This window comes from Nerophis lumbriciformis, linkage group LG01, assembly GCF_033978685.3.
Source record: "Nerophis lumbriciformis linkage group LG01, RoL_Nlum_v2.1, whole genome shotgun sequence".
NCBI lineage: Eukaryota > Metazoa > Chordata > Actinopteri > Syngnathiformes > Syngnathidae > Nerophis > Nerophis lumbriciformis.
The window spans coordinates 39,817,618-39,831,547 of record NC_084548.2 but is presented as its reverse complement, the minus strand read 5'-3'; the positions used below and the strand labels follow the sequence as shown (position 1 = coordinate 39,831,547).

General features: G+C 41.0%; 1 protein-coding gene across 2 annotated transcripts in view; it reads right to left on the bottom strand.

Moving 5' to 3' along the window:
- Positions 1–13,930, bottom strand: part of LOC133619882 (metabotropic glutamate receptor 7-like) — a 279,178-nt gene that overhangs the window by 197,617 nt on the left and 67,631 nt on the right. Inside the window, exon 1 of one of the 2 annotated variants that reach the window (XM_061981153.1) lies at positions 299–2,319. The exons of the other annotated variant lie outside the window; for it this stretch is intronic. The gene's annotated coding sequence lies outside the window, so the exon portion shown is untranslated. Of the gene's footprint in view, positions 1–298; positions 2,320–13,930 lie in introns of those variants that run through there. 2 annotated transcript variants of the gene reach the window in all.

Here is a 13,930-nt window from a genome sequence, read left to right as displayed (position 1 = left end):
GATGAAACGTGATTATGTGCATGAGTGTAAGTATGCATATGTACTTGTATATGTACAGAATGTGTATATGTGTTTGTACAATGAATGTATATGTACAGAATGTGTATATGTGTTTGTACAGTGAATGTATATGTACAGTATGTGTATGTGTATGTTTGTATATTGAATGTGCGTGTGGATGTACGAACATTAGGTAGGTAAATATGTACTGTATTTGTGTATGTATGTGGGAGCGTAGGTACCTATGTACGTATGTTACACTTTAAGTTGCAAGCATACATTTGAGTTATGAGCCTACCCGTCGTTAGTGGGTCGTTCAGATGTGGGTGGTGCTTCACTTCCGTGTTCAGATTACTGTTAAGGTGCAGTGATAACAACATTTAGATTGTTACTGTGACTGATTTAGTAAGTAAGATGACATAAAAGCTCTACAGAAATAAAAGACAATCGGCAGGATGTTGAAAGGAGACTTTTTTGTATTGCACACAGTTGATCCGACATCAAAACATGTCAAGACACGTTCTCAAAACAATTACACACTTCCGGCTTCAAAATAAAAGCACTACGCTATTCACCCGGTTAAACTACATTTAGGGTTTCTCCTTAATGTACAGGCTTCATATTAGCCACCACACCTGACAAAATGAAGTAATATAATGTATTGTAGCATCCAGAAGTAAACAAAGTCTGACTTTCTTTTTAGCTTTATGACCAATTTGATGCTAACAACGGGCCGAATTCTAACAAGTATTTCCTCCGTGCACACACGTCTGCCTCCGTGCTTCACTTTTAGACACACAACACTTCTTTAGTCTCCTCCGACAAGGTGTGTTCACAGACCATGGGAAAAAATACCACCATAACACACTAACATACACATTAACACCAGTCATACACACGGGGCTTTCTGAAAATACTTTAATATATTCATGACATACTCTGGGACGGTGATCTCCACAATTTAAGATGGCGCTGGCGGCGTTTAATGAGAGAAAGGCTCCCAGCAACGCGAACCAAATGTGACGTCAGACTCTCTGCAGCTCGCTGTTCGTCACGGACATGGCAGGACAATATTTAAACAGAGTGTCTAAACACGAGTACAGTCACCAATAACACCAACAAAAATGCTAGATTTGTTGAAAGTCATATTTATTTCAGAAAAATTAACTAAAAGGATTGGAGGAATCTCTAAAAAAATGAATAAATAAAAATTCTGCCGGTTCTATCTGGCTGAAATATTGTGTAAATTGTTTTATAACATGTTCTGGTTGAGTCCTCAAATACAGAATGATTAGCAGGCTCAATATTACATTTGATTAATTAATAGAGGTTAAAACATTGTCATGCAGCAATATATTGTAAAGGCACACCCCCTGAAAATGATCTGTCTAGGGCAGGGGTCGGCAACCTTTACCACTCAAAGAGCCATTTTGACCCATTCCACAAAATAAAGAAAACAATGGGAGCCACAAAACTCTTTTGAAATATAAAATGAAATAACACAACAAAGTTTGTTTTGCTTTGTGCTATGTATAAACCATGGGGTCTCAGACACGCGGCCCGCACCTTAATATGAAAATGTAATGTTAGTGAGGCCCGCGAGTTTTATATGAATGCCGCTTGACAGCATCACATTTGCCAACCCTCCCAATTTTTCCGGGAGACTCCCGAATTTCAGAGCAACTATTCTCTCGAATGTCTGCTGATTTTCACCCAAACGACAATAATAAGCGCGTGCTATGATGGCACTGCCTTTAGCGCCATCTACAACCTGTACAAACAGCTTGCCAGCCCAGTCACATGTTGTATGCGGTTTCTGCAGACATACTCAAGTGACTGCAAGGCATACTTGTTCAACAGCCATACAGGTCACACTGAGGGTGCCCGTTTAAACAACATTAACCCTCTTACTAATATGCGCCACACTGTGAACCCACACCAAACAAGAATGACAAACACATTTCGGGAGAACATCCGCACCGTAACACAACATAAACACAACAGAACAAATACCCAGAATCCCATGTATCCCTAACTCTGCAGCTGAACCGCATCAGTGTTCAAGAAGCCGCATGCGGCTCCGGAGCCGCGGGTTGCCGACCCCTGGTCTAGGGTTCACTTATTAATGATGAAAAATTATACCTATCTGCGATCATCGCGATTAGTTTTGAGTTATATATGAACAATGTGATTAATCACGATTAAATATCTTAATCGTTTGACCGCCCTAATATATATATAAATATATATATGAAAAGTCTTTATGCCAAGGTGTTGGAGAAAAAAGCAATAATTTTTCGGAAAGACCTTTGAATACAATATATATGTATATGTGTATATATATATATATATATATATATATATATATATATATATTTATGAATATGATATTTATTAATGATATTTATGATGTTTATGAGTCTACCCGTCGCTAGTGGGTGTAGTAAATGTCAAATGATTGCGTAACAATCGCTTCTTCTTTAGCATGAGCTTGTAGCTGCAGATCCACAAACTTTTTTGTTTTCCACCATGGGACCGTGGAAAGTCGGTGTGATGTGCAATGCTGAGAAGAAGTAGAGTATATTTATCAATAACGTGAACAAATAATAAATATCATGGCTGAGTGTGTGGTTAGAATCATCACCATACTAAAGAAGGAGGAACCATCTTCTGTGCCAGCAAAAACGGCGGACATTTATCCATGAAAAATGGAGATGCTGCGACAGAGAAGAAGCTTAAGGGATATCCAATATATGTCCATTCTTCCAAGAACAAACGACCAGTGTTCTGAGGCTTTCACAAGGATATTTAAAAGTGTTGGCCACTGTAACATTACAGACAGTTTGAATAGTAACACTTTGTTCGAATATTTAATTAAAGGCCTACTGAAACCCACTACGTCTCGGTATGATGACGTCAGCGCGTGACATCACGGATTGTGGCGGATATTTTAGGACAGCATGGTGGCCAGCTATTAAGTCGTCTGTTTTCATCGCAAAATTTCACAGTATTCTGGACATCTGTGTTGGTGAATATTTTGCAATTTGTTCAATGAACAATGGAGACAGCAAAGAAAAAAGCTGTAGGTGGGAAGCGGTGTATTGCGGCCGACTGCAGCAACAACACAAACACAGCCGGTGTTTCATTGTTTACATTCCCGGAAGATGACAGTCAAGCTTTACCATTGGCCTGTGGAGAACTGGGACAACAGAGACTCTTACCAGGAGGACTTTCAATCAATCAATCAATCTTTATTTATATAGCCCTAAATCACAAGTGTCTCAAAGGGCTGCACAAGCCACAACGACATCCTCAGTACAAAGCCCACATACGGGCAAGGAAAAACTCACCCCAGTGGGACGTCGATGTGAATGACTATGAGAAACCTTGGAGAGGACCGCATATGTGGGTAACCCACCCCCCCCTCTAGGAGAGACCGAAAGCAATGGATGTCGAGTGGGTCTGACATAATATTGTGAGAGTCCAGTCCATAGTGGATCCAACATAATAGTAAGAGTAAGAGTCCAGTCCATAGTGGGGCCAGCAGGACACCATCCCGAGCGGAGACGGGTCCGCAGCGCAGAGATGTTCCCAGCCGATGCACAGGCGAGCGGTCCACCCCGGGTCCCGACTCTGGACAGCCAGCACTTCATCCATGGCCACCGGACCTGTGCCCCCCCCCCCTCAAGGAAAAGGGGAGCAGAGGAGAAAAGAAAAGAAACGGCAGATCAACTGGTCTAACAGGGGGGCTATTTAAAGGCTAGAGTATACAAATGAGTTTTAAGATGGGACTTAAATGCTTCTACTGAGGTAGCATCTCTAATTGTTACCGGGAGGGCATTCCATAGTACTGGAGCCCGAATAGAAAACGCTCTATAGCCCGCAGACTTTTTTTGGGCTCTGGGAATCACTAATAAGCCGGAGTTCTTTGAACGCAGATTTCTTGCCGGGACATATGGTACAATGCAATCGAAAAGATAGGACTTTTAGTTGGATATGCAGACACGGTACCGTGAGTACGCATGCAGCTGCGGCTTCCAAACATTTGATCGCTTGCCCGCACGTGCGTGCCGCTATGTGCATGTCACGTACGTAACTTTGGGGACGTTGGGGAAATATATGTGCCGTATGAACTTTGGGGAGGTGAATGGTACTTTGGGCTGTGGGATTGAGTGTGTTGTGCAGGTGTTTGAGTTGTATTGGCGGGTTATATGGACGGGAGGGGGGAGGTGTTTGTTATGCGGGATTAATTTGTGGCATATTAAATATAAGCCTGGTTGTGTTGTGGCTAATAGAGTCTGTCTAATATGTCTTGTGTTTATTTACTGTATTAGTCATTCCCAGCTGAATATCAGGTCCCACCCACCTCTCACAGCATCTTCCCTATCTGAATCGCTCCCACTGCCCTCTAGTCCTTCACTCTCACTTTTCCCATCCACGAATATTTCATCCTCGCTCAAAATAATGGGGAAATCGTCGCTCTCTTGGTGCGAATCGCTCTCGCTGCTGGTGGCCATGATTGTAAACAATGTGGGGATGTGAGGAGCTCCACAACCTGTGACGTCACGCTACTCGTCTGCTACTTCCGGTACAGGCAAGGCTTTTTTATCAGCGACCAAAAGTTGCGAACTTTATCGTCGATGTTCTCTACTAAATCCTTTCAGCAAAAATATGGCAATATCGCGAAATGATCAAGTATGACACATAGAATGGACCTGCTATCCCCGTTTAAATAAGAAAATCACATTTCAGTAGGCCTTTAAGTGATTATCTGCCGTACCACTAGATGGAGCCCGCGTACAGCAGCAACAGAAAAAGCAGGACATTTTAGTTTTTCTTTAAAAAAGTTATGTTACATTTTAAAATTGTGCTGTTTTGGAGAGGGCAAGCACATATTAAATGTATTTCAATTAATTTCAGTAGCTGCTTTGATATACCAGTGTTTTGAGTTACAAGTTCGGTTGTGGAACCAATGAAGCCGAGTTGAGGTAGCACTGTGCTTTTCACTTTTCACTGTCCTTCAGCCATGCTCATGAGGGGGAGATGTGTGCCTGCTGCTGCTGCTGCTGCTGCAGGAGGCATCATAGCGATACTTTCGCAAATATAACTATCATATTCGAATACGTTGTAGTATCAATGCTTTTTTGAGTAGCGATACTTTTGACAACCCTAGCTGCTATTACATTGTCATGAACACCTGCATGCAAAGCATGTCCAAATGATATGAATGATATCGAGAAGAGGCAGTTATAGTTAAAAGGAATCCATGCTTTTGAATCTCAATTGCATTTGAAGAGCAAAACAAATGTGGTGCCTTGTGATTTGGTTTTACTAGAATTATTTTCATAAGACGTGTGGAGAAAAACATGTGGAATATGAGGAACAACTGCCGCATGAAAAAATTACATTACATCAGATACATTCCATTAAAAGCCAAGTGTTTTAGTCAGAAATGGACGACAACTCAATGAATAAGGGGAAGCTCAAATGCATAGAGCACATTACCATAAAGCAAAACCAATTACCGTCACTGCAGCAGGTTTCACATTAATACAAATCATCCTGTGTTCACGCTTTAAACAAATATAGCCTGATTCAGTGGAATTGACCCTTTGCACCTCACACAGACCCGCCATAATCTAAAACAGTGTAATAGTGGACAGTTTTGGTGACTGCACACAGCCTCGGAGGTGTCCATGGATTTCTGATGACAAAATCACTCACCTTCCTCTCTTCTGTCTACACAGAGGCCAAGCAGAGCAGCCAGGGGATTTCAGACTGTGGGTGACTCATGAGGATATAAAAGTTATGCCGGGAAACAGGCCGGAATCGCTAAAGGAAATTTATTGTCAATTATTTGTAGCTAATGAGTTGTTGCTAAAATTAATGATGTGCAGTGCCATAAACCTAAGGTTCCACATCCGCGAGTAACACAAGTCCGTCTTAAATAAATATCGGCCTCTGTAGAATGTAGATAATTTGATCAGACACTTCATTAAAAACACCTGCAATCAATTTAATATGTTCAGTATTGTGAGGTAGTGCATCATATTGAGACTTGTTTCTATATTTCCGCAACATGAGAGCGGCAAACCCTTGTGAGCATGATGCACAGCAGTTTAACACCATTGAGCATGACAAGTATTATAAGAAACATGTCCAATCAATACCTATCTGACGGTGTCAATCAAATCTAAAAACGGATCCCTATAAACTCAGTTACAATTTCAAATTCAAGTTGTACAAGCGGTAGAAAATGGATGGATGGATGGAAGTTGTATCCTACATATCACTTAAAATCAGCCCTACCATGAGAAAAGACCACATGAGTCAATTCCATTTTTGGAAAATAAAATTCAGTTGCTATCAGACTGATCCGGTTTGGTCAATAACTGACAAACAAATCTATTGTCACTAAATAAATCCTGCCTATTGCATGTCTTGGCAGCACGGTGGAAGAGGGGTTAGTGCGTCTGCCTCACAATACGAAGGTCCTGAGTAGTCGTGAGTTCAATCCCGGCATCGGGATTTTTCTGTGTGGAGTTTGCATGTTCTCCCCGTGACTGCGTGGTTTCCCTCCGGGTACTCCGGCTTCCTCCCACCTCCAAAGACATGCACCTGGGGATAGGTTGAATGGCAACACTAAATTGGCCCTAGTGTGTGAATGCGAGTGTGAATGTTGTCTGTCTATCTGTGTTGGCCCTACGATGAGGTGGCGACTTGTCCAGGGTGTACCCCGCCTCTCGCCCGATTGTAGCTGAGATAGGCTCCAGCGCCCCCCGCGACCCCGAAGAGAATAAGCGGTAGAAAATGGATGGATGGATATTACATGTCTTACTGTGTGAGATGTGTTAAAACTCATGGCATGTTTTGTTTGTAGGCAATGTTAAATCTATTCAAAACATATTAATGAATACTGTGAATATGCAGAGTGTTTTGCTGTTGAAGAGTGGGAGGACTTTTGGAACAGGACTGAATGTGATGCTGTTTGATGTTGGTTGTAATTGCTCGTCAGGAATTAAAGCTCTCATAATATCTGATGGTAAGCATGCAAGGGACCCTAGCTGGATAAAAACACATCTACCTTTAATTACAGATCTTACGGGTACTCTACGATTTGCTTGTCGTCAATCTCATATTTAAAAAGTGTTACTTTATTTACATATGATATAATCTAGTTACCAATGTATTAATAGGTGTCATCTAGTAATCCAATTACAAAATCAATAAGACAAAATATGTCTTGTTCAAGGTTTATCTGCAACAAAAACATGTTTTTTATTTTATATTGTTTGTTTATGGACAGTGTGCACTATACATTATGCACAAAGAATCAATGGGTGCATTACATTTAGCTATAAGCTGCAGTGGACCACCCCCCGCGACAAGAGTTAGAAAATGGATGGATGGATACAGTGGAACCTTGATTTAAAAAACACCTCTATTTGCATCTTTTGCGATTTACGACCGTTTACATCGAGACAATATGCCTGTGTGCACAAACCATGTCTCGGCATATGAACGCTTCATTTATTCATTCGTTCATTTTGCATGCTGCTTGAAGCCATTGGAGCTGCCATTTTAATGACATCCCTTCCGGTACACGCGGGCAGGGCCATTTTGAAAAATATTGAGGGCGAGCAACAATTCGGACGTGCTTATTTCTACAATTGTCATACCTTGTGCCGGCCTGTGTCAGCCTGTCTAAGACATCAGTTTGTGTGATAAAAAAAACGCTTTAAATGTGTATAAACTCTCACAGTCTTGCTGTCCAGATTCGGGTTTCCAGTCAACCACTTTGAGCATTTAGCTAGTTTAGCTAGTTAGCTTCCGGCGGGCGGCCCCTTCAATTTGGGATTTTATCTGGGAAGGGGGGCTTTGTTTTGCAGCAAGTCTTTAATTGTGATAAGACCAAAAAAGTTGCTCCAGCAGACCTTTATTACTGCGGAGGAGAATGGGGACACACACGCCGATGAAGGATCGCTTCACACTGCTGGTTTGTGCTAACGCTAGCATTGACTAGGTGACGCCACTGCTCTTTTATTACTTCGAAACTCTCAGAGTGTTCAACAATGCCCCAAATATGCAAACACAAGGTAAAATGAGTTTCCTTTATTTATTTATTTTTCATTTTGGAGCAAACCAACGACACTTGTGTATGTGTCTGTGTGTGTGTGTGTGTGTATGTGTGTGTGCGCGCGTGTGTGCATGTTGACATTCAAGCTTGCTGTACTGTTGTTGTGTTCTTTGGATAAAAAACAGATTGTTGAGCCATTACCTCTTTGTTATATTGGTTTGATATATATATATATATATATATATCTATATATCTATATATATATATATATACATATATATATATATATATATATATATATATATATATATATATATATATATATATATAGTGACGTGCGGTGAGGTTCATGGCTGGTAAAGCACTGACTTCATCACAGTCAGATTTACAAACATATGAACCCTAAAGAGTATCTTATTCACCATTTGATTGGCAGCAGTTAACGGGTTATGTTTAAAAGCTCATACCAGCATTCTTCCCTGCTTGGCACTCAGCATCAAGGCTTGGAATTGGGGGTTAAATCACCAAAAATGATTCTCGGGTGCGGTGCCGCTGCTGCCCACTGCTCCCCTCACCTCCCAGGGGGGTCAAATGCAGAGGACAAATTTCACCACACCTAGTGTGTGTGTGACAATCATTGGTTCTTTAACTAAACTTTAACTTTACACATACAAACTGTAGCACACAAAAAAAGCATATTTAATTAAAAAAACTTTATTATGGTCTTACCTTTACTTATAAGTGCGGGAACAGTGGTGTTCGTGTTGGAGGAGTTGTGAATGAATGAAATATGAAATCTGGCTGCAGTCTGCAGGTGTACCTAATGTTGTGTCCCTGCAGTCGTTCACGGCTCCTCCGGCACGAGCATTGTTGTTTTTGCACTTTTTGGCTTCTTGTTAAGTGACTTTTTTTGGGTGGATTCGGTCTTGCAGGTGGAGGGTTTGGGTGTGGGCTTTGGTTGATGTGGCACTCCATTCGGGGGGTGCATTCTGCGGCGGGGGTGCATTAACCGGCACCAGGAGGCGGGATTACTGCGAGCCTCACACAGTGCGTCTTCGCAGCAGTTATTTGATTGCTCAGCACAAGAAATACGTTACACACATACAGTTGTTGACAAAATACACTGTACATTATATACCTCAGCTAAATAAACTATGGAAATGTATAATATAATTCATATAGCAATAGGGTCTCACTGCACAGCAGGCCAGCAGTTAGCCGAGTCCGCAATCCATGTTGAGGCACAACTGAGTGACGTGCCTCAACTGCCTGCTGATCACCGCACCGTCTCTTCTCAGTATTTGAACGGCAATTGTGAAAATTCAGCGATTTTGAATAAAAATAATCTAAAACTGGTGAAGTTAAATGGAAAATAACTTTATAATATAATCACTGAATACATATAACAATTTAATTAATTTTTTTTCTTTTTACATTTATTTTCTTTCCATGATTGCAGGTGAGGCCCTGCCTCACCTGCCTCCAGTAACCGCACGTCATATATATATATATATATATATATATATATATATATATATATATATATATATATATACATATATGTATGTGTGGGGAAAAAAAATCACAAGACTATTTCATCTCTACAGGCCTGTTTCATGAGGGGGGTACCCTCAATCGTCAGGAGATTTTAATGGGAGCATTCGCATACCATGGTTTATATAGGGCACAGAGTGGGTGGGTACAGGCTGGCCTAGGGGCGTGGTGATTGGTTCATGTGTTACCTAGGAGGTGTTTCCGTCTATGGCGGCATGTTGTTACAATTTCGCTGCGCTTGTTGAGGGATGACAGGTCTGGACGGTAGATAATAAACAGTTTCTCTTTCAAGCATAGGTTGCATCTTTTATTACCACTATTGTAAGGTGTGCTGGATGCAAGAATTTGCCATGTTATTGAATATTCAACATTATTGTCTTTGAGGTCCCAAATGTGTTTGCTGAGTTCTGTGGTATTTCGCAGGTTTTTGTTCCTGAAAGAAGCCTTGTGGTTGTTCCATCTGGTTTTGAATTCACCCTCGGTTAATCCTACATATGTGTCGGATGTGTTAATGTCCTTGCGTATTACCTTAGATTGGTAGACAACTGATGTTTGTAAGCATCCCCCGTTGAGTGGGCAATCAGGTTTCTTTCGACAGTTACATGCTTTGTTGGTTTTGGAGTCGTTCTGACTGGGGGTCGACGGCTCATTTGCAATTGTTTTGTTGTGGTTTGAGATGATTTGTCGTATATTGTTCATGCAGCTGTAGCTCAATTTGATGTTGTTCTTGTTGAATACTTTTCTTAGGTTGTTGTCTTTGGGAAAGTGTTTGTCAATCAGGTTGAGGAATTTGTGTCCAATGTTCGTTGAGACGTTTTTGCTGTATGGGGGGTCGTACCAGATGATGCCGTTTCGTTTTCTGTTCTTTTTTGGCTGGTTTCCTGGCGTGGGTTCATAGGTGAGGGTGAAATTGTATCCGCTTTCATCAAGGGCTTTTTGGTACGGGGGGGTTGCTTGGTCAAATTCAGCTTTGCTAGATGACAGCATCGATAGCCTTTTATTGATTCCGGTAGGTATTCTTTTCGTGGTGGTGGGTGGATGGTTGCTGTCATGGTGCACGTATTGGAGTGTTGGGTTGGGTTTCGTGAATGGTTGGTAGCTGTTATTTCTCAGGTTGAAAGTGACGTCAAGAAAGTTGACGGTTTGCTTGTTGGCTTCAATCGTGATCCGTAGGCCGTTCTCTTTGAAAATTTGGCATATGCGCTTCTTGGTATTCTCGCTGCTCCTTGGCGAGGCGCGACACACTGCCAGTCCGTCATCACGGTAAATACCAAGGTTCAGATTGAGGCTAGCGAGCTGGGAGAGGAGGAAACTCCCAACGAGTTCACACGTTTCTGCTCCGTCAAAACTTCCCATAGTGACGTCAAATGTTGCATTGTTCTTTTTTTGCCATGGTGTACTGTTGTGGATGAGAATGGAGTTTTTTGCGTGGATGATGATGTTTCTTTCGTTGCCTGTGATTGAGTCGTAGTCTGAGGCGAAGTCTAGTGCTTGAGTCAGTAGGTCTTGCGTGATGGAAGGGTAAAATTCCTCGATATCAAAGGAGATAAAGTTGTGCTGTTGTTTGTCTTGGATGTTGTTGAACCATTTGATTACTGCTGCTGTATTTCTCCATTGGTTGAGTGGTGTTTTGTCCTTGATTTTTGTGTTGACTCTGTCCAGGATTATTTTGCTGATTTTTCCTATTTCAGATTTAGTTGGGTTTATTAGTCGGCATGTTGGGTTATTTGCGAAGTTGGGTTTGTGATCCTTCAATGTGATGAAGGCTTCCTTGTTGGCTGTGGCGTCCACCCTGTCCTCAATGTCCAGTTCAGCCGCGATCCTTTTATTTTCCAGGTGGATGTTCTGTAAGGTATTGGGTTGCGCTTTTTTGTATGATTTGGTGATGCTTCTGTCCAGTAAGGTGTGGTGTTCTGGTATGTCCATTCTGTAGAAGTTTGTGGTTTTATCGGCAGCTATGATGAGGTTGTTTACTTTCTTGATGCGCTCCTTGTCATTTTTCAGCTTGGTGAGGAGTGGGTTGCGGATTGGCTTGAATTTGACTGATTGTATCATTTTGAGCATGTCGTTCTCAAAATCCTTTAGTTCCTCAACTGTGGGTGGGTTCTTGGTAGATTTGAATCCGTAAGTTTCCTTTTGCATTCCTTTTGTTTCAGGGTGGAGGAAAAAATGTGCTTTCCACCGCATCCTTCTTAGGAAGTGTTCCGTCTTTTCTATGAGCCTTAGCTTGTAGTCATTCTGCGCGGGTACAGCTGCATGAACAATATACGACAAATCATCTCAAACCACAACAAAACAATTGCAAATGAGCCGTCGACCCCCAGTCAGAACGACTCCAAAACCAACAAAGCATGTAACTGTCGAAAGAAACCTGATTGCCCCCTCAACGGGGGATGCTTACAAACATCAGTTGTCTACCAATCTAAGGTAATACGCAAGGACATTAACACATCCGACACATATGTAGGATTAACCGAGGGTGAATTCAAAACCAGATGAAACAACCACAAGGCTTCTTTCAGGAACAAAAACCTGCGAAATACCACAGAACTCAGCAAACACATTCGGGACCTCAAAGACAATAATGTTGAATATTCAATAACATGGCAAATTCTTGCATCCAGCACACCTTACAATAGTGGTAATAAAAGATGCAACCTATGCTTGAAAGAGAAACTGTTTATTATCTACCGTCCAGACCTGTCATCCCTCAACAAGCGCAGCGAAATTGTAACAACATGCCGCCATAGACGGAAACACCTCCTAGGTAACACATGAACCAATCACCACACCCCTAGGCCAGCCTGTACCCACCCACTCTGTGCCCTATATAAACCATGGTATGCGAATGCTCCCATTAAAATCTCCTGACGATTGAGGGAACCCCCCTCATGAAACAGGCCTGTAGAGATGAAATAGTCTTGTGATTTTTTTTCCCCACACATACATATATTGCGCTCTACTACGGTATCGAGCACTATTTTTTGGATAACCTTATTAAGACATATATATATACATATATATATATATATATATATACATATATATATGTATATATATATATATATATATATATATATATATATATATATATATATATATATATATATATATATATATATATATATATATATATACACATACACACACACACTGTCATGATCCTTGGTCCGGATCATGTTTTTGTATTTTCTGTTAGTTTTGGACTCCTTAGTTCCTGTTTGTGACACCTCTGATTTTGGTTTGGTTGCCATGGCTGCTTATTGTTTTCACCTGCCTCTGGTGTTGGGGACGCTCACCTGTTTCTCATCAGAGGCATTATTTAAGCCTGCCTTTGCCGGTCAGTCGGCCTGGCGTCATTGTTCGCTTCATGCCTGGTCCACGTAAGATTTGTTTGGTTCACGCCACAGTCAACGTAAGTTTTCCTTGTCCATAGTTTATGCTAAGTGTTAGTTTAGCTCCAAATGCGATCAGCGCGTTGTGCCTTCGCCTTGTATTCCGTTTTTTGTACCTCTTTGAGTTTAGATAATTAAATCATGTTTTTACCTGCACGTCTTGTCCTGAGTAGTCCATCTGCTTTCCTGGGAGAACGACCCCGCAGTAAGCTGCGCAAACCACGTTGTGACACACACGTACTGTCCTCATATATATACATATATATATATACACATATATATATATATATATATATATATATATATATATATATATATATATATATACACACACATATATATATATATATATATATATATATACAGGTAAAAGCCAGTAAATTTGAATATTTTGAAAAACTTGATTTATTTCAGTAATTGCATTCAAAAGGTGTAACTTGTACATTATATTTATTCATTGCACACAGACTGATGCATTCAAATGTTTATTTCATTTAATTTTGATGATTTGAAGTGGCAACAAATGAAAATCCAAAATTCCGTGTGTCACAAAATTAGAATATTACTTAAGGCTAATACAAAAAAGGGATTTTTAGAAATGTTGGCCAACTGAAAAGTATGAAAATGAAAAATATGAGCATGTACAATACTCAATACTTGGTTGGAGCTCCTTTTGCCTCAATTACTGCGTTAATGCGGCGTGGCATGGAGTCGATGAGTTTCTGGCACTGCTCAGGTGTTATGAGAGCCCAGGTTGCTCTGATAGTGGCCTTCAACTCTTCTGCGTTTTTGGGTCTGGCATTCTGCATCTTCCTTTTCACAATACCCCACAGATTTTCTATGGGGCTAAGGTCAGGGGAGTTGGCGGGCCAATTTAGAACAGAAATATCATGGTCCGTAAACC